Here is a 27,379-nt window from a genome sequence, read left to right as displayed (position 1 = left end):
ACTTAAGGGAGCATCTCCCATCCTCTACTTGCTTCCTATAGTTGCACTTTCCTTTAAAAACAAAAGAAAAATCAGTGAGCATGGGAGATGTCAGCCAAAAGGGGGATGTGTCAGAAGGGTCTGGAATCAGGACTTAAACATTGTGCTAGGGAACTTCTCTCTGTGGGACCAAGTTGGTTTTGACTGTTGGTAGCAAAGTCAATCGGATGTTTCCCATTCTGTTTGCTGAACATTGTCTCAGAGCGTGAAATCCACGGGATTAGCTGCAGGCAACCCTGAGCTGAGTGTTTTGGTAGCTTGCTTAATTCAGAAATCGTAGAACCAACCTTTCAAATAGCTATAGTTACTTTATGGAGGACTTCAGTGCAGCTACAATATTAGTTTGGAATTCTGTAAGTGTAGCTTAAATGAATGTAAAATGGCAAGATGAAAGGGTTTATTTTATTACTCCTCTATTTGACCGCTTTTGAACTCATCGTGCTCGCAGGAAATCATTGCCTTTAGCAAGTCTTCCATTCTGCTTCTTTCAAGAAGATCAAAGTTTTAAAATGCTTGAGACTTCTGATTATTGTTATTACTTGTATATGTGCCGGTGCCAGCGGGTCTGAGTGTGAGAATGGGTGTTCTCTTTATTGTACCTGGGAATAGGACACGTACCGCTGACAAGCAGAATGCCAGTATTCTGAAAGAGCATTTCTAGTCTTCCTGGGTTGTGATGGACGTATTGCTTTCTAATTTCCATCCCTTAGATTTAAGAAGATTATTCCCATTCCTGAACAGAGTATGGTTCAGATGTTGTGCTACCTCCTTGAATGTCTCCTGGCAGAGGAGAACACACCTCCTGACTGTCCCAAGGAGCTTTATGAACTTTACTTTGTCTTTGCTGCCGTCTGGGCCTTTGGTGGATCAATGTTTCGAGATCAGGTAAGACGGAAGATGCCTCTTCAGCATCTTTCACACAGTTTGTTTGTGTGGTTTTGTGTTGTTTTGATTTCTTCATACTTTCTGAAACATAGTGCTATGCCAGTAATGCTGTTTTCCTGGGGCTCTCATATAGGTGATAATAAACTAGAAACACAACAATTCCTTTTACGAAAGGCCTCGTTATCCAGGGTGTAACACCACCGGAGAACAGCTGAGGGGTCAGTGGTAAAGGGGGAGGGATGTTTGCTTATGCAGATGCATTTCACTGGGGAGAAACATAAGGTTAACTTATAGAAGCCTGTGGATGTGCATAATGTGATCAAATTAAGACTGATTTATCAGATGGATGTATCAGTGGAGCAGTCTTTCAGCCTTCTGACTGCACAGGTAGACGTGCTACATAACACAAACCAGCCGGTGTTTTGTCACCAGGGCAGAGCAGAGCCGGAGGAACAACCTCCCTTGACCTGCTGGTCATACTTTTCCTAAGGCACCCCAGGTGCCATTGACTTTCGTGGCCACAGGGGCACACCTACTCTTGGGTGGTTGCATCCCCTGGTCAGAGGACGCCTTATCCTCAGATCTAAAGTGTGTAGTCCTGATGTCTGGGTCTGCCCACACTGCACTGCTGTCAAGGGCTTGGAGATCCACGTCTGATCTCCGCTGGGCTTGTGTCAAACTCTGTGTTGTCTGGACTATGCGGGAGGTCTCTCCACGAATGTAACACCAGACACCCCTCCCCAGCTCGGGTGGAGGCACTGCCGTTCTTGATGGCTGCTCAAGTGCTCCCAGGGGTCTCTTTGTGTGTTTTCATGTACCTTAACGCCAGACCTAGAGTGTCTGCTGGTCTCTTCAGATTTGCTCCATGCCAAGGATCAGATGCTTCAGGAAGTGCTGAACAACACAGCTCAAGCTCAGCTGGGTGCTCACTTGGTGCCATCACACCTTGTGACCATTGAATGACCTGTGCGAGACCAGCTTCCTTGGTCCTTGTGGAGCCTCCATTTCCCATGTGCCAGCTGGGAAATACTCAGCCTTAGTGTTGCCAGTCTAGGATGACTTAAAGAAACAAAACAAAACACAATAAAGCCTGGGAAGCGCTACTTGTCTTTGCTTCAGCAGTACAAGCGCAAGTATGCTGGTGTGCGGTGCTGTGGCAGCTGGCCGCTGTGTTCCCCGTGCCGCACAGTCAGTCTCGGGTGCATCAGGCCGGGCTCCTGCCTGCGGTAGTGGCTCTGGGTGGGCTGCAGGAGCAGCTGCAGGCACAGCGACCCTCCGGGAGGCTCCACCGGGAGCCTGGCTGTGCGTTACTGCCCGCGGTGCTCTGTAAATGTCAGAGCTGAGAGTGCGAGGATACAGCAGTCCGAGCAATGGGGAGCCTGGTGAAAAATGATCCAATATAAAATCTGTTTATTGCTTTCCACCGAAGGTGCCCTTCGCGCTGACCTTTCGCGGCCGAAATGTCAGGAGAAACAGTCTGGGAGGCTTCCCACTACTCGGTGCTTGTTGGTGGGTAGCGGGGCCCCTGTATAAAAACAGATGATAGATTTGCCATTTCCTGGCTCTGAAATTAGCGGTAATCCATATGGGGTTTTTATTAAGGAAGTGGTTTGAATTCCACACCGTTCTGGCAATAGAGCTGGGGCTGGAGTGGCTCCATTGAACCGCGGGGTCAGGGCGGGCGGGCAGCGCGGCACAGCGCGCTTGCAGGCGGTCTGGCTGTGCGGGGTAAGGGCACCCTTGTGGGAAAGCTTTTAGCAGCACGCACGTCCCGCTCCACTGCGGGCGACTCTGCTGCCGCTGCTGAGGAGTTATAACAACAGGAGAATGGAGAATTACAGGGATTCTGCCTCTCTGAATAGCATGAGTCTGCAAAATCGTGGATACTATTAATGTGTTTTTCAAATCCACTGGTCTTTTGAGGGACTGTGGCTCAGGAGGCTTTATGGAGGACACTTGGTTCAGTTCAGCAACAAACCCAGGTTTCCTTATGGAGGCCGAGCAGCCTATGGACAATGTGTTGGTGACCCCACATTGTATGGCTATGGGGAGGAGAGACCCGCAGACACCCCAGGAACAAACTGTGCTGTTAAAACGGGCTGAATGATGCGTCCGGTATTTCACAAGCATCTTTCTCACAGCAATTTTCCTCTCCTCCTCCCCTCCACCTCTCTCCAGTTCCCATTGTCCACATGGGAAGGTGTTTGGGCAGAATGGCTGGCCCAATGTCATACAGGAGACCTAGGGCAGAGGAGGGGACTGAGCACATTTTGTGAGTCCTGACCCAGCATCTAAAGCAAAACTGTCACCCCAGTTGAAAAAATTCAGATGCTCCAAAATCTCCATGTGTAGAAAGATACAATGGGGAAAAGCAAGGAAACGGGTGCTTTGAGGGGAATGTGGCAGCGCAGAATCACGGCGGGGTCAAAGGGGCAGACCCTCGCTGCTGCTTTGGTGCGCTGGTGTCTGCAGTCCTGCTTGTCTGAAACGTTGTGGCTTGAAAAGAAGCCAGAAGACAACAACTCACTCTGAATAGAGTGGTGTGATTGATGAGGAAAGGCTTTGGTATGCATGCTGTGACTGACCATGAGCACAGATGTAGACGGATGTTGTGTCCTTGTCTGTTGGAAGAAGTAGGCACCAAGAATCAATCAAGTGGTCTGTTTAGTCATAGGCACGTATTTCTCTTTTTCAAATTGATCCATCTATCTAGTCTCAGACATACCAAGAGTGATCAACACAGAGGATGAATTATTTAGATGAATAAATAGGACTGATGAGCAGAAATGAAGAAAATGAAAAATTAGGCTTAATAGCAGGAAAAATGATAAGAACTTTATGCTGTGGAATATATTTTAAGGACTAATCCCGCTCTGGTGGACTGGGATAGATAACATTCTCCATTACTAATTAATTGATCCAGATTAGTGTATTTTCTCCACTTTTTGTCTTATAGCTTGTGGACTACAGAGTGGAGTTCAGCAAGTGGTGGGTGGCAGAATTCAAGACTATCAAGTTTCCCTCTCAGGGCACAGTCTTTGACTTCTACATTGATCCAGAAACGAAGAAGTTTGAACCTTGGTCTAAACTTATTCCTCAGTTTGAATTTGATCCAGAAATGCCCTTACAGGTATGTGAACCTTGCACGTGTTTTGTCTGGGAAGAGCACATGCATTTTAGTGACTGTATGCAGGCATTTCAATTGAAGTCTCATTCGAGGTCAAGCACTTCATAATAAGAATGGCATTCCGTCCTGGTTTTGTTAAAAACAAGTTTCTCTTTTAGTGAATTTGCCTGTCAGGTAAAACCTTCATATCAGCTGCGTTTTCCTGGAGAACCAGATCCATGTTTTGGTAAACATAGCAATGGAATGTGAGGTTATTGATAAGGACAGATTCGCATCTCGCGAGAGGGGCAACGAGAAACAGGTGACCAAGAAACTGACAAACAGAGTATAACATCCCATTCACGTGAATACTTCATATAAAAGTGGGAGATCACGAGGATCTCGTCCATTTTGCTTATGGCCGACATCAGGAGAGGACCTTGCTGGTCGTCCCTGCGAACTGAGGCCTCATGACAGACTGAATCCAGCTCCGGTTGGCTGCACAGTCCAGTCCAGGACTTCAGGTGCCAGCTCTGCAGTTGCTGGGGCTTTCAAGATTGGTTTTGTATATTTTGTATTATTTTCTCTATTCTTATTAGTAGCATTAGTAAAACATCTTTAATTTTTCCAATTCTCTTCTATCTATCCTTCTTTCCCTCCCAATCACCTGTCCTGAGTGGGAATGGGGGAGAGAGAGGGGCTGAAGGTGGGGGAGAGGGGGCTAACAACACATCTGCCATGGTTGTATTGTCACCCCACAATCAAAACCCTTGACACATTCTTTATGAAGTACAACTCAATTACCCATCTTTCTTTACTGTACTTTGACTGTGAAGACTCATCCTCCATCCATCTTCCAGAGCTGAGTGATGTACATGAGGCGCAGGCTCAGAGACACCTATGAGCCAGGGCTGGTGTGCCCAGGGTGCGGGATGGAGGTGCGTTTGGCCTGCAGAGAGAAGCAGGATGTGGGACAACGTAGTGACAAAGTCCCTGAGACACCATCTCGTCATTCTGCGTGGCTGAAAATAGGGTTGTTTATATGATTTGGACGAAAAATGAGAGTTGCTGCAGGTAGTGAATTGCGTTTGCCAGCTATGCCTTTCTTTCCTTTTAGAGGTGCCACAGTGAGCAGATGACTTGTAAAAATTGTTACCATTTTAGCAAAATGTGTGTTTGCGGGGAGATCCAGATGTTGCTCTCAGCATCCCGCTGTCATTGTTTCGTCTGTACAGATAGTTTGACTTGAATGGTTGGTAGCAGTGTATTGTTCCCTTCCTAGCGCCATCTAGAAACTCAGGTCACCGCACTCATTCCTGGCTCTCCCAGTTTGATGTCTCCTCAGAACATGGCAGTGGGGTGGTGCCACAGATGGGTACACTCACCTGCTCGTTTTGCCCCTCTCAGGCTTGCCTGGTGCCCACCGCCGAGACGGTCCGTGTGCGGCACTTCATGGACAGGCTCCTGGAGCGCCGGCGCCCCGTGATGCTGGTGGGCAACGCCGGCACGGGGAAGTCTGTGCTGGTGGGGGACAAGCTCTGCTCACTGGATACGGACGCCTATGTGGTGAAGAAGGTCCCGTTTAACTACTACACCACCTCTGCCATGCTGCAAGGTAAGACAATGGCTGAGATGTGGGACTTCTGCCTGGCAGGTCACCAAATTCCTGGGGTGTCCGTCGGGGTTTGGAGCTGGGTGTGCACTGTGGGCACTGCACTGGCACCCACTGACTCTTAAATCCCACTGTGAAACTCACTGGTCCGCAGACTCCTGGTTTTATGGAAAATGGCATTTCCCAACATGAGGGATTGAATTCTGAACACCACGACTCTGGTTCAGGGCTGTGCAAAGCACACACTTAAATCTGCTGCTGTTCTCTACAGCACACAGCTCGTACTTGACTTGAGGTGTGTCTTTAATACGCTTGAATTTAAGCCCGTGCTGAATAGAATGGGTTGCTTGGCTGGGATCTAAGCTGTCCTCAGAGTGCAATGCTGGGAATTGCATCCCAGTTGTCAGTGAGGACAGTGCTAATGGGGATGTGCAGGTGCTGCTGGTTCCTGGGCTGTCCCCCGCATCCTGATGCAGCCCCGTGTGCTCCCACGGAGCGGGTGCCACATCCCACCGCCCCAGGGGACACGGCTGCTGACCCTGGGAGGCTCTGACCTGGGGAAGCCCATGAGAATATCTTTGATGAGGATTTTGGCACATCAGTGAAAGATGAAGTTTGAGACCAGGATAAGGTCAGTTCTGCTGTGTAGTCTTTTCACAGATGAAGAGAAAGAGGGAATTGTTGAAAAGTGACTCATTTTGGAATGGTGTTTTCACTTTCAGTTGACCTAAAGAGAGAGGATAATTTTCTACATGTATTTATTAATCAGGAATGAAACAACCTTGCTTGTTTTGAGTTGAACAACAGCTGTGGGTCACTGTAAACCAAAATAACTTCCTTTATGGAGTTTGGTCTGACCCAAGTGTCCTGAAATCCCTTTACTCCCTCTACAGGACCAGCACCAGTGAGACCAAGGTTTTAACCTTCACCATGTGGGTTTTTCCTGGCCAGGTGGCCCTGGGGCGAACACGCTCACGGCCATGAGCATCACAGCCCCTGTCTGTGCTCTGCTGGGCTCCCGACACTGCAGATGTTTTAAGGAAGGTGTCAGAGTTTAAAGTTGCCCTGTGGGACTGATCCACTCGCAGAGGTGACAGCACAGGCTCAGCCCACGCTGTGTCACCTGGGGCTGTGTCGTGGAGTCACGGCAGCTTTCTGGGGCAGGTCTGAAGGGTTTTGGGTCTTGCTAGTGTGTGATGGCTGCAGTCTCCCTCCTCCCTCCCAGGTGCCCCTTTGCTTTTTTCCCTGTGTTGGGGTCTCTGCAAAATGCCCTTGAGCTGCTAAATGGGCTGAGCTGTCTGTCTGTCTGTCTGTCTGTCTGTCTCTCTGTCCAGCTGCCTGGGTGGGGGACAAAGATGCTGAGGGACCTAGAGATTCTTTCTTATGGGGAGAGACTGAGAGCTCTGGGGCTGTTGAGCTGGAGAAGAGAAGCTGAGAGGGATCTGATCAATGGGATCAATATCTCAGGGTGGGTGTCAGAGGATGGACCAGAGTCTGTTCAGTGGTGCCCAACGCCAGGGTGAGGGGCAGCGGGCACAGACTGAAACACAGGAGGCTCCATCTGAACATGAGCAGAAACTTGTTTGCTGGGAGGTGCCAGAGCCTGGCCCAGGCTGCCCAGAGCGGGTGTGGAGTCTCCTTCTCTGAGACATTGAAACCCGCCTGGACCCACCTGTGTGATCTGCTCTGTGACCCTGCGTGAGCAGGGCTTGGACTGGGGATCTGCAGAGGTCCCTTCAGCCCAACCAGCCTGGGATCCTGTGATTCTGTGAATGTGCAGCCGTTTGTCTCCAGCTGGATGGGCGAGTGTGTGCAGGTGTTATTTGTACAGGCAGACCTGGCACCGTGTCCCTGGTCATGAGCTGTGGGCTGAGTCAGTGATTTTCTTCCCCTGCACAGAGGAGCAAGTTGTCTTGTGTGTGGATGAAGATGTGGTGGTGAGATTTGCATTGAGAAGCATGATTTATACTGCTTGGCCTGGATCCCTGCTGCTCATTTTTTAGAGTTAATTTGTCCCTTTTTGTGTAGTTTGTCACTTGGCTGCTTTATTCTTTTCCCCAGCAGGCACATCTTTAAATTTGTAAAACATGGGCACAAAGTAATTTTGGATTTTTTCTTACTTAAAAAAGATCCTAACCTGAGTTCCAGTAGTTCCTTAGACAAGGTGCCTGTTGCTGCAGAGATGTATAAGATGCAGCCCTTAGGGGAAGCAGAGTTGTTGTTCAACCCATCCCTGCATCCTGTGGCTTCCAGAAGCGCCATGTGCACAGGGGTTAAAAGGAGCCCAACACTCTCTCTGCCTGAACCTGGGGCCAGTTTGGGGATTTTCTGTAGTTTATTGTGACTAAATACCACATTCTGTGGCATTTGCCCTGGGCCTCGCTCTGCTTCGTGCCCTCTTGGGCCTCTGCCCCTCCATCAGATGTAGCCCTGACTTCTGTCATTCAGAGAAATTGCAATAAATCTTGTGGTTTTTTTGTTTGGGTTCTTTTTTTCCCTCTCCCTTGCTCCCCAACCAGAAGGTACGAGGTGTCCAGACTGTTTCTTTGAGGTGCTGGTTTGAGTATGTGTCAGGATCTCACACAGACACACCGCCCCTTATTATTATTGTGAGATACGGCTTTGAATTAAAATACCACTTCCACGAACATGTCACTTGATCCCCAGTAATTGCATTTCAGTGTGATGAATCTCTTGCATACTTGTTTAACCTCAAAAAGGGCTGATTTTATATGTTAATTAGGGACTAATTAAATTTAAATTAAATGCTTATTTGAAACACTTAATTTAACTTGCTACCAGAAATTTCAAATATTGTGGTTTTATTGAACGGGGAGAGAGGCTCCGCTGAGGAAAGATTCATCATTTTTCGTAGCACAATCCATTCCTTTGTGCAGCAACTGTCTGTGACAAGAAATCAGCTGCATTTTGAGTGGTGAGCAAGGCAAGCTGTCTGCAGTGCACCCAAGCAGGAAAAACCCAGCGTTTTGAAAGGTCTGTGATCTGAAACAAACCAACGGAATATAAATCTTCCTTAACAACTTTTGCACGTGATAATAAATGGCTTAAAAAAACTCCCAGTCCCGTTTACATTTGCCAGTCTTCCCTAATTACAAAGAATTGCTACTTACCGTGTGCTGCTTTATAGCACCTTATAGGTCTGTTGCCAACCCAAAACTGCTAATGAAACAAATTCTTCGAGTAAGCACAGGGCAGAAAACCCACCCGGGGTCTGGGCAGAGGAGCGTTGCTTCCGTTTGCTTTTCCACTTACTGAGACAGTAAAGGTTGCCTGGGCTGCAATCAGAGGAATCAATAACCTATAGAACATGATGTGCAGCGACGTGGGGTGATTTTTATTAAATATCAGCCCAGGATTATAAATATTCCCCACGTTTTATGAGCTAGAGCAACATATGACCCCAGCCTTCTGCTAAAACAAATTAAAGTCTTCCAAGGCTTTGAAATGCGAAACTGTTCTCTCCGTGCTTTCCTTTGCGTGTGCGTGACCCTACTTGAAACTAGGTGGTAATTTGACAGCTCGTGTTGGAATTAAGTCTTGTCACATTATCTGGAGGGTTGGGTAACGCTGGTGAGAAGATCAGGGAACTTATGATTATTTGATGCATTTAAATGAAAGTGTCATGTTGGTTGTTCTGAAGATGTCCAGGAATTTGGCCCTGAGATCGCCTATTTTTGTCTAACAGGGTAAAAGATGCATATATTCACAAAACCAGCAGCTTTGCTCGTGGGCTTCTGTGCCCACAGCATCCGTCTCCCTTTCTCCATCGCAGCGCCCAGTGCCTGCTGCCCTGGCCACGCTGCAGTTGCCGCATCGCCGGGGCAGGCAGCAGGGGATGCTCACTGCTCTGGCACAGCCACCTCTGCAAGCAAGATTTCGTTTAAAAAATTATGCAGAAGAGATTCAAAAGGCTTTATCTTGCATGAAAAGCTCTTGTTTGCTCTGAGGTAGACATGTTTTGTAGCAGACGAAGTTTGTTGTATTTTTGTTTGGAAGGAAGAGTTGAGAGCTTTCTGATTTAAGTCAAACCAAAGTGCTGACCAAGGGTCCCTGCAGGGCTCCCAGCTGCACTGTAGAATCATAGAATCAGTTTGGTTGGAAGAGACCTTCAGGATCATCGAGTCCAACCGTAACCCAGCTCTAGCACTCTAGTCCCTGAGAACCTCATCTCCACGTCTGTCCAACCCTCCAGGGCTGGTGACTCCAGCACTGCCCTGGGCAGCCTGTTCCAATGCCCCACAGCCCTTTGGGGAAGAAATTGTTCCCCAGATCCAGCCTCAGCCTCCCCTGGTGCAACTTGAGGCCGTTTCCTCTGCTCCTGGCGCTTGTTCCTGGGGAGCAGAGCCTGACCCCCCTGGCTCCAAGCTCCTTTCAGGCAGTTCAGAGATCAGAAGGTCTCCCCTCAGCTCCTGTTCTCCAGCTGAACCCCCAGGCCCCTCAGCTGCTCCTCATACAGCTGCAGCTGGGGGACATCTCAGCTCCTTGAGGGGCCGCTGTAGCTACACACAGCACAGCATTGAGCTGGGCTGAGAAATCATTTTTGTTTTGCAGCAGTTGCTCTCCCAGTAGATGAGCTTTGCACCTCTGCCTCCCTACAGGTATGCTTGAGAAACCTCTGGAGAAAAAGGCTGGTAGGAATTATGGCCCTCCAGGTACCAAGAAGCTCGTGTACTTCATTGATGATCTCAACATGCCCGAGGTGGACGCTTACGGGACAGTGCAGCCCCATACGCTGATCCGGCAGCACCTGGACTACGGCCACTGGTAGGAGCCTGCTTGGGCTTGGTTGTCGGAGACCTTTTTGTTCAGCTCCAGTGCTGGGGAGTGGGTTTGAGAGAATCTCAAAGCGTGGGTCCCTCTTCCCATTGCATACTGCTGGGCTAGAGCTGGTTGGGAGGCTCTGGGTGAACTGAGAGTTGAGCACCCTCAGGGCTTCCCCTGTCCCCAGCAAACAAATTCACTTAGAATCACAAAACGTCCTGAGCTGGAAGGGACCCGCAAGGATCATCGAGTCCAGCTCCTGTCCCTGCACAGGACAACCCCACAGTTCACACCGTGTGTCCGAGGACGTTGTCCATCGCTTCTTTAATACCGCTTGATTGCTTACTCATAGCTGGGTTGAGAGGAGCTTTGCTCTGCTCTTGCTGTGGCTTGTGACTGTGGTCCCAGTGCAAAGCCTGCGAGGGGAGCGCGATGCTCGGCCTTGCTGCCCCGCGACGCTGAGAGCAGAGGCGGCTGTGGATTTGGCCTCAGCTGGGGTGAACCCCCCTGCTGTGAGCACCTAACATTGTCTTCTGTCAGGCAGCAGCAAACAACCATTATCTAGGCAGAGGTGATTTGAAGGAAAAGCAGTGACTGTTTTGGAAGGAGATTGGTGTGTTTTACACTTTAGCCAGCAGCTCTGTGTGGGACATGAATATTTGCATCTCTCCACAGGGAATACAGGGCAGGGACGCATTGCAATTTCCACTCTCCTCAGCTGTGTGCATGCCTGAGCTCTGCCAAAAGCTTCCGAGGAACAGAGACAGTGGAGCGGAGGCAGAAATCTTGGGCTGTGGGTGTCAGGGAAGTCAGGCAGATAGAGGGTGAGGGAACTGCGAGGGAGCGTTGGAGGCACAAGGGGCTGCAGCGAGGAGTAGGGGGATGCAGTGAGGCGCAGAGGGATGCAACGAGGTGTGGGGGATGGAGTGAGGCATGGGGGCTGCAGCGAGGTGCGGGGGGATGCAGCAACGTACAGGGGATGCAGCGAGGTGCGGTGGGATGCAGCGACGTACAGGGGATGCAGCGAGGTGCGGTGGGATGCAGCAACGTACAGGGGATGCAGCGAGGTGCGGGGGGATGCAGCAACGTACAGGGGATGCAGCGAGGTGCGGGGGGATGCAGCAACGTACAGGGGATGCAGCGAGGTGCGGGGGGATGCAGCAACGTACAGGGGATGCAGCGAGGTGCGGGGGGATGCAGCAACGTACAGGGGATGCAGCGAGGTGCGGGCGGATGCAGCAACGTACAGGGGATGCAGCGAGGTGCGGGGGGATGCAGCAACGTACAGGGGATGCAGCGAGGTGCGGGCGGATGCAGCAACGTACAGGGGATGCAGCGAGGTGCGGGCGGATGCAGCAACGTACAGGGGATGCAGCGAGGTGCGGGGGGATGCAGCAACGTACAGGGGATGCAGCGAGGTGCGGGGGGATGCAGCAACGTACAGGGGATGCAGCGAGGTGCGGGGGGATGCAGCAACGTACAGGGGATGCAGCGAGGTGCGGGCGGATGCAGCAACGTGCAGGGGATGCAGCGAGGTGCGGGCGGATGCAGCAACGTACAGGGGATGCAGCGAGGTGCGGGCGGATGCAGCAACGTGCAGGGGATGCAGCGAGGTGCGGGCGGATGCAGCAACGTACAGGGGATGCAGCGAGGTGCGGGCGGATGCAGCAACGTACAGGGGATGCAGCGAGGTGCGGTGGGATGCAGCAACGTACAGGGGATGCAGCGAGGTGCGGGCGGATGCAGCAACGTACAGGGGATGCAGCGAGGTGCGGGGGGATGCAGCAACGTACAGGGGATGCAGCGAGGTGCGGGCGGATGCAGCAACGTACAGGGGATGCAGCGAGGTGCGGGCGGATGCAGCAACGTACAGGGGATGCAGCGAGGTGCGGGCGGATGCAGCATGCCATGGGTCCCCTCCCAGACACATCGAGGCCTTCTGCCCATGTGCTCAGCAGTGCCCACTGGGCACTGTATTGCATGCAGGAAGTTATCATCTCACCAATATAATAGGCTCAGGTAGGATCTCTCAGCAAAGCATATTTTATTAACGATTTTGCAAGGTCGGGTGTTCCACCTAAAGGTAGGCACACAAAACAGGGCAAAAAGCCACCGCTTATATCCACCCCTAATCCCAACTGCAAATTCCCTCCCCAGTTCCCCGTTGGTTGGGTACGGCAGGGTTTACAGACTACCTGACACTTCCTAGCTGCCAAGGCTCAGTTTACCTGTCTCACGACTCCATTCTAATAACCCTTCCCATTATTTCTTTATTTTCATTGAAGGTGTGTTTTCTTGACTGTCTGAATTTTAACCACTGGAATGGTTTTCAATTCCTCCACACCCGCTCTGGGCAGCCTGGGCCAGGCTCTGGCACCTCCCAGCAAACAAGTTTCTGCTCATGTTCAGATGGAGCCTCCTGTGTTTCAGTCTGTGCCCGCTGCCCCTCACCCTGGCGTTGGGCACCACTGAACAGAGTCTGGTCCATCCTCTGACAGCCACCCTGAGATATTGATCCCATTGATCAGATCCCTCTCAGCTTCTCTTCTCCAGCTCAACAGCCCCAGCTCTCTCAGTTTCTTGTCACAAGAAAGGTGCTCCAGATCCCTTAGCATCTTTGTAGCCACCGCTGGACTCTCTCCAGTAATTCCTTGTCCTTCTTAAACCAGGGAGCCCAGGACTCCCTGTCCTCCCCCGGCAGCAGCAGCCTGCTGACCCTTGTCATGTCCCACCTGGCGCTATGGTTGGGGGAAGTGTGACTGAGATTTGTCAGTCCCCTGGGTTGGAAAAAAGTACATACAATCCTGAAGGTCCACAAACAAAAGACCTTTATTTTTTGTAGCTTGGTCCAATTGGCAAATGACTCAGTGGCAGAAGGATTTATGTTACTTAAGCTCAATCGATAAACAGTTTAGCAGCGAAAAGATTCACATGAAAGAGTTTTGTGGCACAAGTGGGGCTCTAAACCTTATGTTACTGTATTACTCACAAAAAGGAAGGCAAAGAAATAGGAATATAGGAAGGAAAGAGAGAGGAAGAAAAGAAGGGGAAAGGAAGGGGGAAGGAAATGGGAAGGGAAGGAAAAGGAAAGGGAAAGGAAAGGTCTCAGCACCCTTAGGGCTCCGTGGTGTGTTTGAGGGGTTTGTAGTCTCAGGTCCCGTTCCTATGCAGGAATGCTTGGGTCTGTAGTCAGGGTTCAGCACCCTGTGGTGTGTGGTTCGGTTCCCGTGGTCAGCCCGGTGGGTGGAAGGGTCCCCAGGGTGGCACCCTGCCCGTGCTGGCACAGGTTTTATAGGGTTTATAGCCCTCGGGATCACCTGGGCTTTTGTGCAGGCGTCACTGGGGGTGATTGTGGAAGATGGGGGAGGCCCGGAGGGTCTCTCAGCCTGGGCCTTGACACCGTGTCGGGCCTGTCAGCGCACAGGCTGCGTGTCCTTCAACACAGCACTGCCTGTGTCACCCAGCCTTTGTCTGTGGCTGTCACCTCGGCCTTGACATGTAAATCACCATTCACCTGCTCACGATGGCCCGTCTCCCATGACTGGGTGTTGCAGGGCTGGGTTTGCCACAGTGTTTGAGAGTCACCCTTGTAGTCTCTCACACCCTGTCCCGGGTTGGGATCAAACCAGAGACACTCCTGCTGTTTTCTGCCATTTCCATGCAAGTGAAGAGTATGGCCCAGGGGCTTTGCTCAGTGCTTATTACTGATAGAAATATTAGCTACAGGTTGTTGAAGCTGAAGGATTTCCACCAGGAGCAGGACTCGCGTGTGCCAGGCCGTGTACAGATAGGCCGGCAACCTGGGCCTGGGCCTCATCTTGGCAGGACGCAGAATTTGACCCCCTGAAGACAAGCGGCCTCTGGCAGCCCAGGGACACGTACTGAGAGAGGCAGTGGCCGTGGTCACTGTGCTGCTGCTTGTGTTTTGCCCGAAGGTACGACCGGACCAAGCTGTCGCTGAAGGAGATCACGAACGTGCAGTATGTGTCGTGCGTGAACCCGACGGCGGGGAGCTTCACCATCAACCCTCGGCTGCAGGTAAAGCCCTGCACAACGGCAGGTGCATCGCTGGGTTTATTTTGGGGTGGATCATTTAAACGTGAGGTTAGAGGACAACCACTGGCAGATCCTGCTGTTGTTTTATCAGTACAAATGGCACGAATCTGTCGAGTGACTGTGATTCCTAATAGTGAAGCACCGAACTGGGTCCCTTATTCCCTTGTTTGTTTTTCCTCGCATTCTGCAGCTCCGTCAGAGGAGGAAGTCAAAAGTTGCCAGCCAGCTTAACACCTACTTTCAGGACAACCTTCTGGTCCGTACAGGCAGATTTTGCCTTCATTTAGCTCGTATTTAGCTCTGAAGCATGGTGCATTAACGCCGCCTGCTTTCCAGAATTGTCTGATGCAGCTGTCAGTAAAAAGAGGTGTGGGGGAGAAACCCAAACGAAGAAAACAGACAAAACTAAAAAAAAACCCAAGCCACACCAAAACGCAACAACAACAAAAACCCCAACAAACCCCAAACCAAGCAACCAAACAAAACCAACAAAACAAAGAACACCAAAACCAACCAACCAACCAAATCCCCCCAAAAACCTAACCGAACAAAAAAACCCCAAGCCAAACAAAAAGCAGTTCAAGCGCTGCTGATAACAGAAGATTTGGGAAGAGATCTTAAACATTAGACTTTGACTTTTGGGAGCTGCCAACCGATGGAGGGACTGGGTAGCAGTGAGCAAAATTCATTTCATCATGGAGAAACCTAATGACCAGAGTCAGCTTGGACCCTGGCTCCTCTTCAGCAAGGTGTGGAGTTAAAATGAAGTGTCCCATGGGCAACTTTGCAAGTTCCAAATTAGTAAAGAGGTCCTCTGGGAGATGGCACCTTCCAGGGGCTGCTCTTAATAGAGACAGTGACTGGGCTTTGTCAGAGGTCGGTGGGACCTTCAGAGCCCTTTGGCTCTTCAATGGACTGCACTTCCAGTGTAGCATTGGTGAGATGCAGTTGAAAATCCCTGGTTTAGTGAGCAGAGTGATGTCACTTCCCACCTGAGCTCTGCTGGCAAACTGGGAGAGGGAAATAACCTTGTTCAGGTGGACTGCAAATCAGAGAATCATAGAACAACCCAGGTTGGAAGGGACCTCAAAAGATCATCTGGTCCAGCATTTCATGGGAAAGGGAGCCTAGATGAGATTATCACAGCAAATCCCCAAGGGCATTTTGCTTGAAAGGTGTTTTTCTACCTCTCTGACCTTTCCATGCCTTCCTTTCTCTCCCTCAGCGTCACTTCTGTGTCTTCGCGCTGTCCATCCCTGGGCAGGATGCCTTGTCCAGGATCTATAGCACCATTTTAACGCAGCACCTGACAAGTGGAAATTTCTCGGGGGCTGTGCAAAAATCAGCTCAGCAGCTGATTGCCCTTGCCCTGGGACTGCACCAGAAAGTAGCCGCTACATTCCTTCCAACAGCCATCAAGTTCCACTACATTTTCAACTTGAGAGACTTCTCCAATATCTTCCAAGTAAGTGCAGTTGCTGTCCTGTGGGACTTGAAGCTTGTCCCGATGCTACAAGAGGCTGCGGAGCTGTGTTCCTCTAGCTCTGGTGGGCAGAATGCAGTCTCCTACCTAAAAATGACACAGCACATGTGTGCCCTGAGTAAAGTGGGTGACCTTAGGCCATTCCTTAATTCCTTGTTAGTTTTGGATGGATTCCAGAACCATTGCCCATGGCTTTGAGAAGCTTAGTTACTTTCCAGCCTCTTGTGGTCAGCGGGGAGGGATGAGTAGTTCCAGATGGATGTGCAGGTTTGGGGTGGGTTGAAACGCCCTCTGGCTGTAGAAGGGACCAGCTGAAGGGAGCTTTGGGCTTCCGACTTCAGCACTTAAATGACTGATGGTGAGTGCGATGGAGCTGCGCTCATCTTTGGGAGCCTCAGTTCCACACGTGTAAATGTGGGGATTAATGGCACTGTTCCACCACACAGGCAAATTATTTTATTGTACTGAAGCAGGTGGTGGATAGTTAGTGGGTTACTGGCCCTGAAGTTAGATCCAGCTTAGCTTGTTGGCCTGTACTGGCATGTCCTCTTAGCTTCTTGATGGTCAGATGCTCAGTATGTGCATGAAGGGTGGCATTTAAAAAGGTGATAATTGAATCAAACCCAGCTTTGACTTAATTGCTAAAACTGAATTTCCACCAGAGCCAGTTCTGTACCAAGGGGAAGTTGTTCAGATTTAGAAATATTTTCTTCCAACAACGGAGAGACTTTTTTTTCCCCTGAAATCTCATACTTTGAAGCAGTAGATATTACTGCTCAAAGAGCCTTTCAGAGTTTAAGGCTGATTAGTAAAATTTGAGAAGGTTCTCAGCAGCCAAATCGAGAGGTTTGGAACACCATAAACTCTTGTAGAACCCCGGTTTGTAACTTGTTGCTGTCCTTCTTAACACCTGTTCTCCTAAGTACGTACTGAAAGTTCGGTGCCTTGTGGTCTGGTCCATCACACAAGAACTGAAGTAATGACGTAGTGGGAAATGCAAAAACAGGGCCTTGAAAAAGTTAATAACTCTTTTGTGCCAAGAAAGAATCAGACCTGTCACTTATGCTCAGCTAAACATCAGCAGCTTTTGATGTTAGATGTGGGTCGTGTTAACTCCTGACTTCTAGTTAATCTGTGCTTTGAAAGGCAGAGAGAGAAAAGCAGCATTTCCATGGGAAGCTTTAATTTTAACTGTAAGCTGCTTGAAAGGTGCTCAGGTTGTGGGATATTAGGAAATGTCCTGCCAGGTCTGGATGCTGGGGCAGGAGCAGCGACTGAGCTCAGGTGTTGTTTTGTTTATCACGTGGCTTCAGGAGTGGGGGAGTCTGGCTCCTGGGCTTCATAATGTTTATTTAAATAGTGGTCCAATTTTTCTTGAAATCCTTCCTTACCTTTTGGATTCATTCTTGATTATTCCTTCACATTAAATATTCTTGAGTTTTTGAGATCTCCTGATATCCTGTTTGTCCCTACGGGAACACAATTTTCTTCCTGAAATTGAGTGTGAAAGAAGCTCTGGACTCCGGGAATGCATTTCCATGTGTTACTTTCATTCAATCTTCATAAACTCATAATTTAGCTCACACTCTCTTGTCCAAACCCTTCTTGTGCAGTGCTAGCTTCAAAGTCAGGTCAGGCTGATCAGCCAAGTTTTGAATGTTTCCATGACTGGAGTTCCCATAACCTCTCCGACCCTTGTCACACCACTAAACCCACTCCACGGTGAAGCTGATATATTTTTATTTCAGTTGGAATTTCCCTTCCTGCAGTTTGTTACCTCTTGTCCTTTTGCTATACACCTCCAAAAAAAATTGGCTCAGTCTTCTCTATAACTCCCTATTAGGTAGTTGTAGACAGAGTGTCGAGGGTTAGGATTGCGGGGTGACAATCAAACCCTGGCAGATGTATTGTTAACCTCTTCTCCCCCCCACTTCCCCCTTTTGCCCCTCCCTCTCCCCCCTTCCCACTCAGGACAGGCGATCGGGAGGGAAAGAAGGACAGAGAGAAGAGAGTTGGAAAAGTTAAAGATGTTTTACTGATGCTACTGATAAGAACAGAGAAAATAATACAAATATACAAAACCCATCTTGTAAGTCTCAGCAACTGCAGAGCCAGCACCCAAAGTCCTGGATCAGACTCTGCAGCCAACCGGAGCTGGATTCAGTCTCTCACTGGCCTCAGTTCGCAGGGACGACCAGCAAGGTCCTCTCCTGATGTCGGCCATGAGCAGAAGGGAAGGAAAAAGGCAAAAGGGAAGGAAAAGGGACGAGATTCTCGTGATCTCCCGCTTTTATATGAAGTATTCACGTGAACGGAATGTTATTCACCGTTGGTCAGTCTCTCGATCACCAGTTTCTCGTTGCCCCTCTCGCGAGATGTCCATCCGTGCTTGTCAATAAGTTTCCATTCCCTTGCTGGGTTTAACCAAAACATGTGTCGGGTTCTCCAGGAAAATGCAGCTGACATGAAGGCTTTAGCTGACAGGCAAAAATTCGCTAAAAGAGAAACTTGTTTTTAACAAAACCAGGACATTCCACCCCTTATCATATGACATTCACTGAATACTTAAACCTTATCAATACAATCTATCAATACAATCTAATTAATCACTACTACTATATATATATATATATATATATATATATATATATACATATGTACATATATACACAGGAGTAATTAATCAGTGGACCATCCTTTGAAAAGTTCATTAAGTTCATTTTGTCACCACAGTCTCCCAGGGCAGGGAAAATGGTCCAAGTGCATCTCATGACCCCTGTTGGTGGGTTAAGGACACCAACTTCGAAGAAGGTGTCGGGCGCCACTCGAAGAAGCCAGCGCTGGTTTCATCACCATTGTCTTGATCTGAAAGACACTTATTAAACATTGTTAGTGCGGCAATTCACATCGTACAGTTCAGCATTGCATATTTTCACCTAAAATCAAATCCCCTTGAGGTGCACACCGAACTTCTCCATCCTTAAGCATCACCCACCAGGTGCTGCCAGGTCCCTGGGCAAAAACAATCCCACGAATAGGTTTGCCTGTGCCTGAGGCAGGAGGAACCCAGACTGCCTTTCCTAACATATTTTTCATGTGTACTACAGGGACTTTATCTCCTTCTACAGTCCATAGAATTTCTGATTGGGCAGGCCCGGCTCCATTGGTTGATCCCCTGGTGTTGACCAACCAAGTGGCTTTTGCTAAATGTGAATCCCAGTTTTTAAAGGCTCCACCACCCAGTGCCTTTAGTGTAGTTTTTAACAAACCATTGTACCTTTCAGTTTTCCCAGAGGCTGGTGCATGATATGGAATATGATATACCCACTCAATACCATGTTCTTTGGCCCAATTGTCTATAATACTGTTTTTGAAATGAGTACCATAGTCTGATTCAATTCTTTCTGGCGTACCCGGCCACCAAAGGACTTGCTTCTCAAGGCCCAAGATGGTATTTCGGGCTGTAGCAGGAGGTACGGCAGATGTTTCCAACCATCCCGTGGTTGCTTCCACCATTGTAAGTACATAATGCTTACCTTGGCGTGTTTGTGGAAGTGTAATATAATCAATCTGCCAAGCTTCTCCATACTTACACTTTAACCATCACCCCCCACATAAGGACCCCCCATCTAAGGACCCCCCAGTTGTGCCCAGGGCTCATTGTAACATATCAGGACGCCCCATTGTCCCCAGGGCCCATTGTGACGTCCCAGGACCCCCCGTCATCCCCAGGGCCCATTGTGACATCCTGGGGACCTCCCTTTGTCCCCAGGGCCCATTTTGACACCGTGGGTATCCCCCTTGTCCCCAGGGCCCATTGTGACATCCTGGGGACCCCCAGTTGTCCCCAGGACCCATTGTGACAACCTGGGGACCAACCTTTGTCCCTAGGGCCCATTGTGACATTCCAGGACCCCCCATTGTCCCCAGAGCCCATTGTGACATCCTGGGCACCATCCTTGATCCCCAGGGCCCATTGTGACATCCCAGGACCCCACTTTATACTGAAGACCCATTGTGACATCCTGGGGACCCCCATTGTCCCCAGGGCCCATTGTGACATTCAGGGGACAGCCTTTTTCCCAAGGGCCCATTGTGACATCCCAGGACCCCCCTTTTTCCCCAGGGCCCATTGTGGCATCCTGGGGACCCCCTTTATCCCCAGGGCCCATTGTGACATCCTGGGGACTCCCCTTGTCACTGGGGACCCATTGTGGCACCGTGGGGACCCCCCATTGTCCCCAGGGCCCATTGCGACATCTCAGGACCCCCCAGTTGTCCCGAGGGCCCGTTGTGGCATCCGAGGACCCCCCTTTGTCCCCATGGCCCATTGTGACACCATGGGGACCCCCTTTGTCACTGGGGCCCATTGTGACATCCCAGGACCCCCTTTGTCCCCAGCTCCCATTGTGACAGTCAGGGGACCCCACTTTGTCCCCAGGGCCCACTGTGACATCCTAGGACCTCCCTTTGTCCCCAGGGCCCATTGTGACATCCGGTGGACCCCGTTGTCCGCAGGGCCCACCGTGGAACCATGGGGACCCTCCTTGTCACTTGGGCCCATTGTGACACCATGGGGACCACCCCTTTCTCCCCAGAGCCCATTGTGACATCCTGGGGACCCCCATTGTCCCCAGGGCCCATTGTGACATTCAGGGGACAGCCTTTTTCCCAAGGGCCCATTGTGACACCGTCGGAACCCTCGTTGTCCCCAGGGCCCATTGTGATATCCTGGGGACCCTCTTGTCCCCAGGGCCCATAGTGGCACCCTGGGGACCCCCTCTTTCTTCCCAGTGCCCATTTTGACATCCCAGGACCCCCATTGTCCTCAGGGCCCATTGTGACACCATGGGGACACCCCTTTGACTCCAGGGCCCATTGTCACATCCCAGGAGCCCCCTTTGCCCCCAGGGCCCATTGTGACCTCCTGGGGACCCGCCCTTGTACGCAGGGCCCATTGTGAAGTCCCAGGACCCCCTTTGTCCCCAGGGCCCATTGTGACATCCTGGGGACCCTCTTTGTCACTGGGGACCCATTGTATACACCATGGGGACCCCCAGTGTCCCCAGGGCCCATTGTGACATCCTGGGGACCTTCCTTTGTCCCAAGGACCCATTGTGACATCTCAGGACCCCACTTGTCAGTGGGGACCCATTGTGACACCATAGGGACCCCCGTTTGTCCCCAGGGCCCATCGTGACACCATGTGGACCCCCCTTGTCACTGGTAACGCATTGTGACAGCATGGGGACCCCCCCTTGTCCTCAGGGCCCATTGTGACATCCTGGGCACACCTCATTGTCCCCAGGGCCCATTGTGACATCATGGGGACCGCCTCGTCCCTCTGGCCCATTGTGGCACCGTGGGGACCCCCCTTATCACTCGGGACCCATTGTGACACCATGGGGACCCCCTCTTTCTCCCCAGGGCCCATTGTGACATCCTGGGGACCCCCTTTGTCCCCAGGGCCCATTGTGGCACCATGGGGCCCCCTTTTGTCACTGTGGCCCAGTGTGACACCCCAGGACCCCAGTTTGTACCCAAGGCCCATTATGACACCGTGGGGACCCCCTTTGTCACTGGGGCCCACTGTGGCACCATGGGGACCTCCTTTGTCCCCAGGGCCCATTGGGGCACCATGGGGACCCCTTTTGTCACTGTGGCCCAATGTGACATCCCAGGACCCCACTTTGTACCCAAGACCCATTGTGACACCGTGGGGACCCCCCTTGTCCCCAGAGCCCATTGTGACATCCTGGGGACGCCCTTTTTCCCCAGGACCCATTGTGGCACCATTGGGACCCCCTTTGTCACTGGGGCCCATTGTGACGTCCCAGGACCCCCTTTGTCCCCAGGGCCCATTGTGACGTTCCCGGACCCCCCATGGTACCCAGAGCCCATTGTGACATCCTGGGGACCCCCATTGTCCCCAGGGCCCATTTTGACATTCAGGGGACAGCCTTTGGCCCAAGGGCCCATTGTGACACCGTCGGGACCCCCGTTGTCCCCAGGGCCCATTGTGAAATCCTGGGGACCCCCATTGTCCCCAGGGCCCATTGTGACATCCTGGGGAACCCTTTGTCCCCAGGGCCCATTGTGACGTCCCAGGACCCCCCATTGTCCCCAGGGTCCATTGTGACATCCTGGGGACCCCTCTTTGTCCCCACGGCCCATTGTGAGATCCTGGGGGCCCCCTTGTCCCCAGGGCCCATTGTGACATCCTGGGGACCCCCTTTGTCCCCAGGGCCCATTGCAACATCTCCCGTTGTGACACCGGGATGGCGGGAGAAGGGGGGTGGCGGGGGCGGCAGCGGCGGCGATTGGGGGGGGGCAGTCGGGGCTGGGCGGACAAGCGGCAGGTGCTGGGCTGCTACAGCGGGACCTGTGGGGCAGCCATAGGGCTGCTATGGGGTTGGTTATGGGTCACAGATGGGAGGGGGCAGCTGGGTGTGGCCCCGCCTACATGGGGTGGGGTCAGTGCCGAGGGGCGGGTACTGAGAGGGCACGCCCACGGGGAGCCCCTCGGGGGGGCGGAGCCTCTGTGTCACGCCCCATGGGAGGTGGTCTGGGGGCGGGCATTCTCTGGGGCACGCCCCCATGGGAGGAGCCTCTTGGGGTAGGGAGAGGGTGCGGTCAACATGGCACGGCCCCAAGGGGGCGTGGCTTAGCTCGGGAAGAGGTGGAGCCGAGAAGGGGCTGCCCGACCCGGCTCTCCAGGCGGCTCTGAGACGGAGCGGAGCGGGCCGGGCGGGGCCGGGCCGGGCACTCCCCGGGGCCTCGCAGAAACAGCGGCGCAGCGAGTCCGCTCCGGGCTCCAACGGTGCGCGCACGTGGCCGCCGAGAGCGCCCCGTGCACCTCGCAGCGCCCATTTCTGCGCATGCGCATTGGGAAGCCCTCGAGACAACCCTGCCCCCGCGGCCCGCCCCTTCTCTTCCCTCTCCGCAATCTGATTGGCCAGCTAAGCACGTCAATTTCCATTCTCTCCGCCTATCATCACCCGTCCCCGTTTGTCCCGCGCTGCGCTCTGATCCGGTGTCTATTTACACTTAAATACATTTAAACTTCCATTTTAACACTCAGGTATCTTTTCAAATTTACAGATTTTGACATATTTACAATTATATATATTTAGACTGGGATATCGATTTACATTTATTAATAAATTAAAGGTATGTATACGGGTGTGAGTGGATATATATAGATGATATTTATTACCTATTTAGACTATGTAACACGTAGTAATTATACATAGCTCTGCCTACTCACACTTTTTTCTATTTTAAGTTCCTATCTAGATATTTTTTTCTTTTTCAAGTCCTTCACTTTTTAATCTACAAATAGATAAGATGTTTGTATTCTTAAAACCATCAACAGAAATTCTTTACATTCTAAAATCCTTTATATAACAGAGTAGAAAAGGGGTTTTATTTTAAAATCATTTTATATCTACATGAATACCATTCTGCAATATATAAATACAAACGACAGACTTCTCTCTGTTTGAAATTCTCACGCTCATATTTACAGGGTTTAATAAGTTTTATCCTCCCCCAGGAATTTTCAGGCATTTTTGGACTGTGACCCCCTCTTTTCAGGGGGACTCCCTTTTGAGCCCCACATTGTGGGGGATTTGAGGGATTTTCTTGCAGTCAGTGAACATTGTATGGAACTGAACTGAACTGAACAGGGCTCTGAGGCCTCTGTGTCCTGCAAGAGAGCAGGAGCGGAGCAGCCCCCGTGTCTACGTGACTGTACAGCCTTCTTCAGTGTCGGAACCGAGCTGCTTCGCCTTCTGTTTGTCCACATGCACACACACCATTCCTCACTGGAAAACAGGCAGAAACCTTTCCACACGCACCCAGGTCTGTGCACCCAGGCCTTGTCTATTCCTGTCGGGTTTGCTGGGCTCTGTCAGGCTCCTCTGGCTCTGTCGTGCTGTGACAGCCTCTGTCAGGCCCTGCCAGACTCCACTGTTCGCTGTCAGGCGCTGTCGGGATTTGTCGGCCCCTGTTGAGTTCTATCAGGCTCTGTCAAGCCCTGTTGGGCTCTGTCGCACTTTGTCAGGCTCTGCCTGGCTTTATCATGTTCCATAAGTGCTCCAAAAACTGGATGCTCTTGCGATGCTTGTATTCACACAATTATCGCATATTCATTACAATTTGGGGGAATTTTTAGCATCAAACGCATCTATAGTAAGAAAAAATGTCATAAACCTAGGGTTAGACTGAGGTTAATAATTTCATGGTCTTTGCTGCCATCTAGCGTCCCTTAAGAGAATGCACAGAACACACATTCGGAGGGTGCCTGCAGGTATGTGCCTGTTCTTGGACGAACCTGTGCGCGAAAGCCTCGGTGCCTATAAACGTTGGTCTGTCCACATGTGAGTGCCTTGATGTCAGCTCCATTTATGCTAAAGCTGGAGCATTATCGTTCAGACGTGTGCGTGTGTGCAGTGTGCCAAACATCCACGCACGTGTTTACCCTCAAGCACGTCAGTACATTTCACGTACGCCTTTCTGTCAATAGATGGGACTGGGCACGCTTGTGGAAGTGTGCGTGTGTGTGGCCACGTGTTTGCTTACACATCAGTGTGTAGCTGCGTGCGCGTGCACGCGGTGATGGGTGCACATACCTGGGTGCCCCACAGGTCCCGCTGTAGCAGCCCAGCACCTGCCCCATAGTCGCCCCATAAGTGCTCCAGACATGCCTCTTAAGACCCCTACAGCAGCCCCATGAGTGCCCCACAGGTAATTCCACAGCCGCCCCATCCCGCCCCACAGCAGCCGCTGCGGGACCCCCGGAGCCCCCCGGCCCCACAGCCGCCCCATCCCGCCCCACAGCGGCCTCTGCGGGACCCCCGGAGCCCCCCGGCCCCACAGCCGCCCCGCAGCCCCACAGCGCGCGGTCTCGGGCCCCGGTGCCGGCGAAGCCACGTCCTGGCCGCGGCCGGAGGAGCCGCCGCTTGTCCGCCCCCCACGTCCCCCCGATCGCTGCTGCTGTCGCTGCCTGAGGAGCCGCAGGAGCCGCCGCTTCTCCGCCCCCCCACGTCCCCCCGATCGCTGCTGCTGTCGCTGCCTGAGGAGCCGCAGCAGCCGCCGCTTGTCCGCCCCCCACGTCCCCCCGATCGCTGCTGCTGTCGCTGCCTGAGGAGCCGCAGGAGCCGCCGCTTCTCCGCCCCCCCACGTCCCCCCGATCGCTGCTGCTGTCGCTGCCTGAGGAGCCGCAGCAGCCGCCGCTTGTCCGCCCCCCACGTCCCCCCGATCGCTGCTGCTGTCGCTGCCTGAGGAGCCGCAGCAGCCGCCGCTTGTCCGCCCCCCACGTCCCCCCGATCGCTGCTGCTGTCGCTGCCTGAGGAGCCGCAGCAGCCGCCGCTTGTCCGCCCAGCCCCGACTGCCCCCCTCCAATCGCCGCCGCTGCCGCCCCCGCCACCCCCCTTCTCCCGCCATCCCGGTGTCACAACGGGGACTTCGAGCGCGGCTGTGGAGGCAGCAGCTGTTCTGATAGCGAAGCCAAACCGGACCGGGAAACAGGACCGGGAACCAGGAACCGTGGCAGGGAAGTTTTCCCTTGGAGCAAACAAACCCCAGGTGTTCTTCAATGTTTATTGAGAAAGCAGAGTCAGGATGTACCAGTAGTCCGATTAGTGACCTTCTAAGACAAAGTGGGGTCCTGGGATGTCACAATGGGCCCCAGTGACAAAGAGGGTCCCCATGGTGCCACAATGGGCCCTGGGGACAAAGGGAGTCACCAGGATGTCACAATGGGCCCTGGGGACAAGGGGGGTCCCACCCTGTAACAATGGGCCCTGGGGACAAAGTGGGGCCCTGGGATGTCACAATGGGCCCTGGGGACAAATGGGGTCCTGGGACGTCACAATGGGTCCTGGGGATAAAGGGGGTCCCCAGGATGTCACAATGGGCACTTGAGACAAAGGTGGGGTCCCCATTGTGTCACAATGCGTCCCCAGTGACAAGAGGGTTCCCCATGGTGTCACAATGGGCCCTGGGGACAATTGGGGGTCCTGGGATGTCACAATGGGCCGTGAGGACAACAGGGGGTCCCCACGGTGTCAAAATGGGCCCTGGTGACATACGGGGCAGCCCAGGATGTCACAATGGGCCCTGGGGACAAAGAGGGGTCCCCAGGATGTTCACAATGGGCCCTGGAGACAGTGGGGGGTCCAGAAATGTCACAATGGGCCCTGAGGACAAAGGGGGCTCCCCAGGATGTCACAATGGGCTCTGGGGACAAAGGGGGTCCCCACGGTGTCACAATGCACCCTGGGGACAATGGGGGGTCCTGGGACGTCACAATGGGCCCTGGGGACACAGGGGTCCCAAGGATGTGATAATGGGCTCTGGGGACAAGTGGGGTCCCCAGGATGTCACAATGGGCACTGGGGAGAAAGGGGTGGTCCCCATGGTGTCACAATGGGCCCTAGTGACAAGGAGGGTCCCCACGGTTCCACGATGGGCCCTGGGGACAAGGGGGTCCACCAGATGTCACAATGGGCCCTGGGGAAAACAGGGGGTCCCCACGGTGTCACAATGGGCCCTGGGGACAAAGGGAGGTCCTAGGACGTCACAGTGGGCCCTGGGGACAAAGTGGGGTCCCCTGAATGTCACATTGGGGCCTGCAGACAAAGGGGGGTCCTGGGATGTCACAATGGGCCCCAGTGACAAAGGGGGTCCCCAGGATGTCACAACAGGCCCTGGGGACAAAGAGGGCTCTCCTGAATGTCAAAATGGGCCCTGGGGACAAGGGGGGACCCCAGGATGCAACAACGGGCCCTGGGGACAAAGAGGGGTCCCCTGAATGTCACAAAGGGCCCTGGAGACAAGGGGTGTCCTGGGATGTCACAATGGGCCCCAGTGACAAAGGGCGTCCCTGTGGTGCCAAAATGGGCCCTGGGGACAAAGGGGGTCCCCAGGATGTCACAATGGGTCCTGGGGACAAAGGGCATCCCCATGGTGCCACAATGGACCCTAGTGACAAACGAGGTCCCCAGGATGTCACAACGGGCCCTGGGGACAAAGGGGGGTCCTGGGATGTCACAGTGGGCCCTGGGGACAAAGATGAGTCCCCTAAATGTCACAATGGGCCCTGGAGACAGAGGGGCTCCCCATGGTGCCACAATGGGCCCTGAGGAAAAAGCGGGGTCGCCAGGATGTCACAATGGGCTCTTGGAAAAATGGAGGGTCCAGGGACGTCACAATGGGCCCTGGGGACAAAGGAGGTCCCCAGTATGTCACAATGACCCCTTGGGACAACGGGGCCATTGTGGACATCACAATGGGTCCTGGGAACAAAGTGGGGTCCCCAGGATGTCACAATGGGCCCTGGGGACAAAGGGGGTCCCCAGAATTTCACAATGGACCCTGGGGACAAAGGGAGTCCCCACACTGTCACAATAGG

The 27,379-nt window shown here is 52.4% G+C and overlaps 1 pseudogene; it reads left to right on the top strand.

Moving 5' to 3' along the window:
* Positions 1 to 17,410, top strand: part of LOC139829531 (dynein axonemal heavy chain 9-like) — a 73,545-nt pseudogene extending 56,135 nt beyond the window's left edge.
* The last annotated feature ends 9,969 nt before the right edge of the window (positions 17,411 to 27,379 follow it).

The sequence above is a fragment of the Patagioenas fasciata genome, chromosome 20 (assembly GCF_037038585.1).
Source record: "Patagioenas fasciata isolate bPatFas1 chromosome 20, bPatFas1.hap1, whole genome shotgun sequence".
NCBI classification, from domain to species: domain Eukaryota; kingdom Metazoa; phylum Chordata; class Aves; order Columbiformes; family Columbidae; genus Patagioenas; species Patagioenas fasciata.
This window is presented reverse-complemented; position numbering and strand designations above follow the sequence as displayed.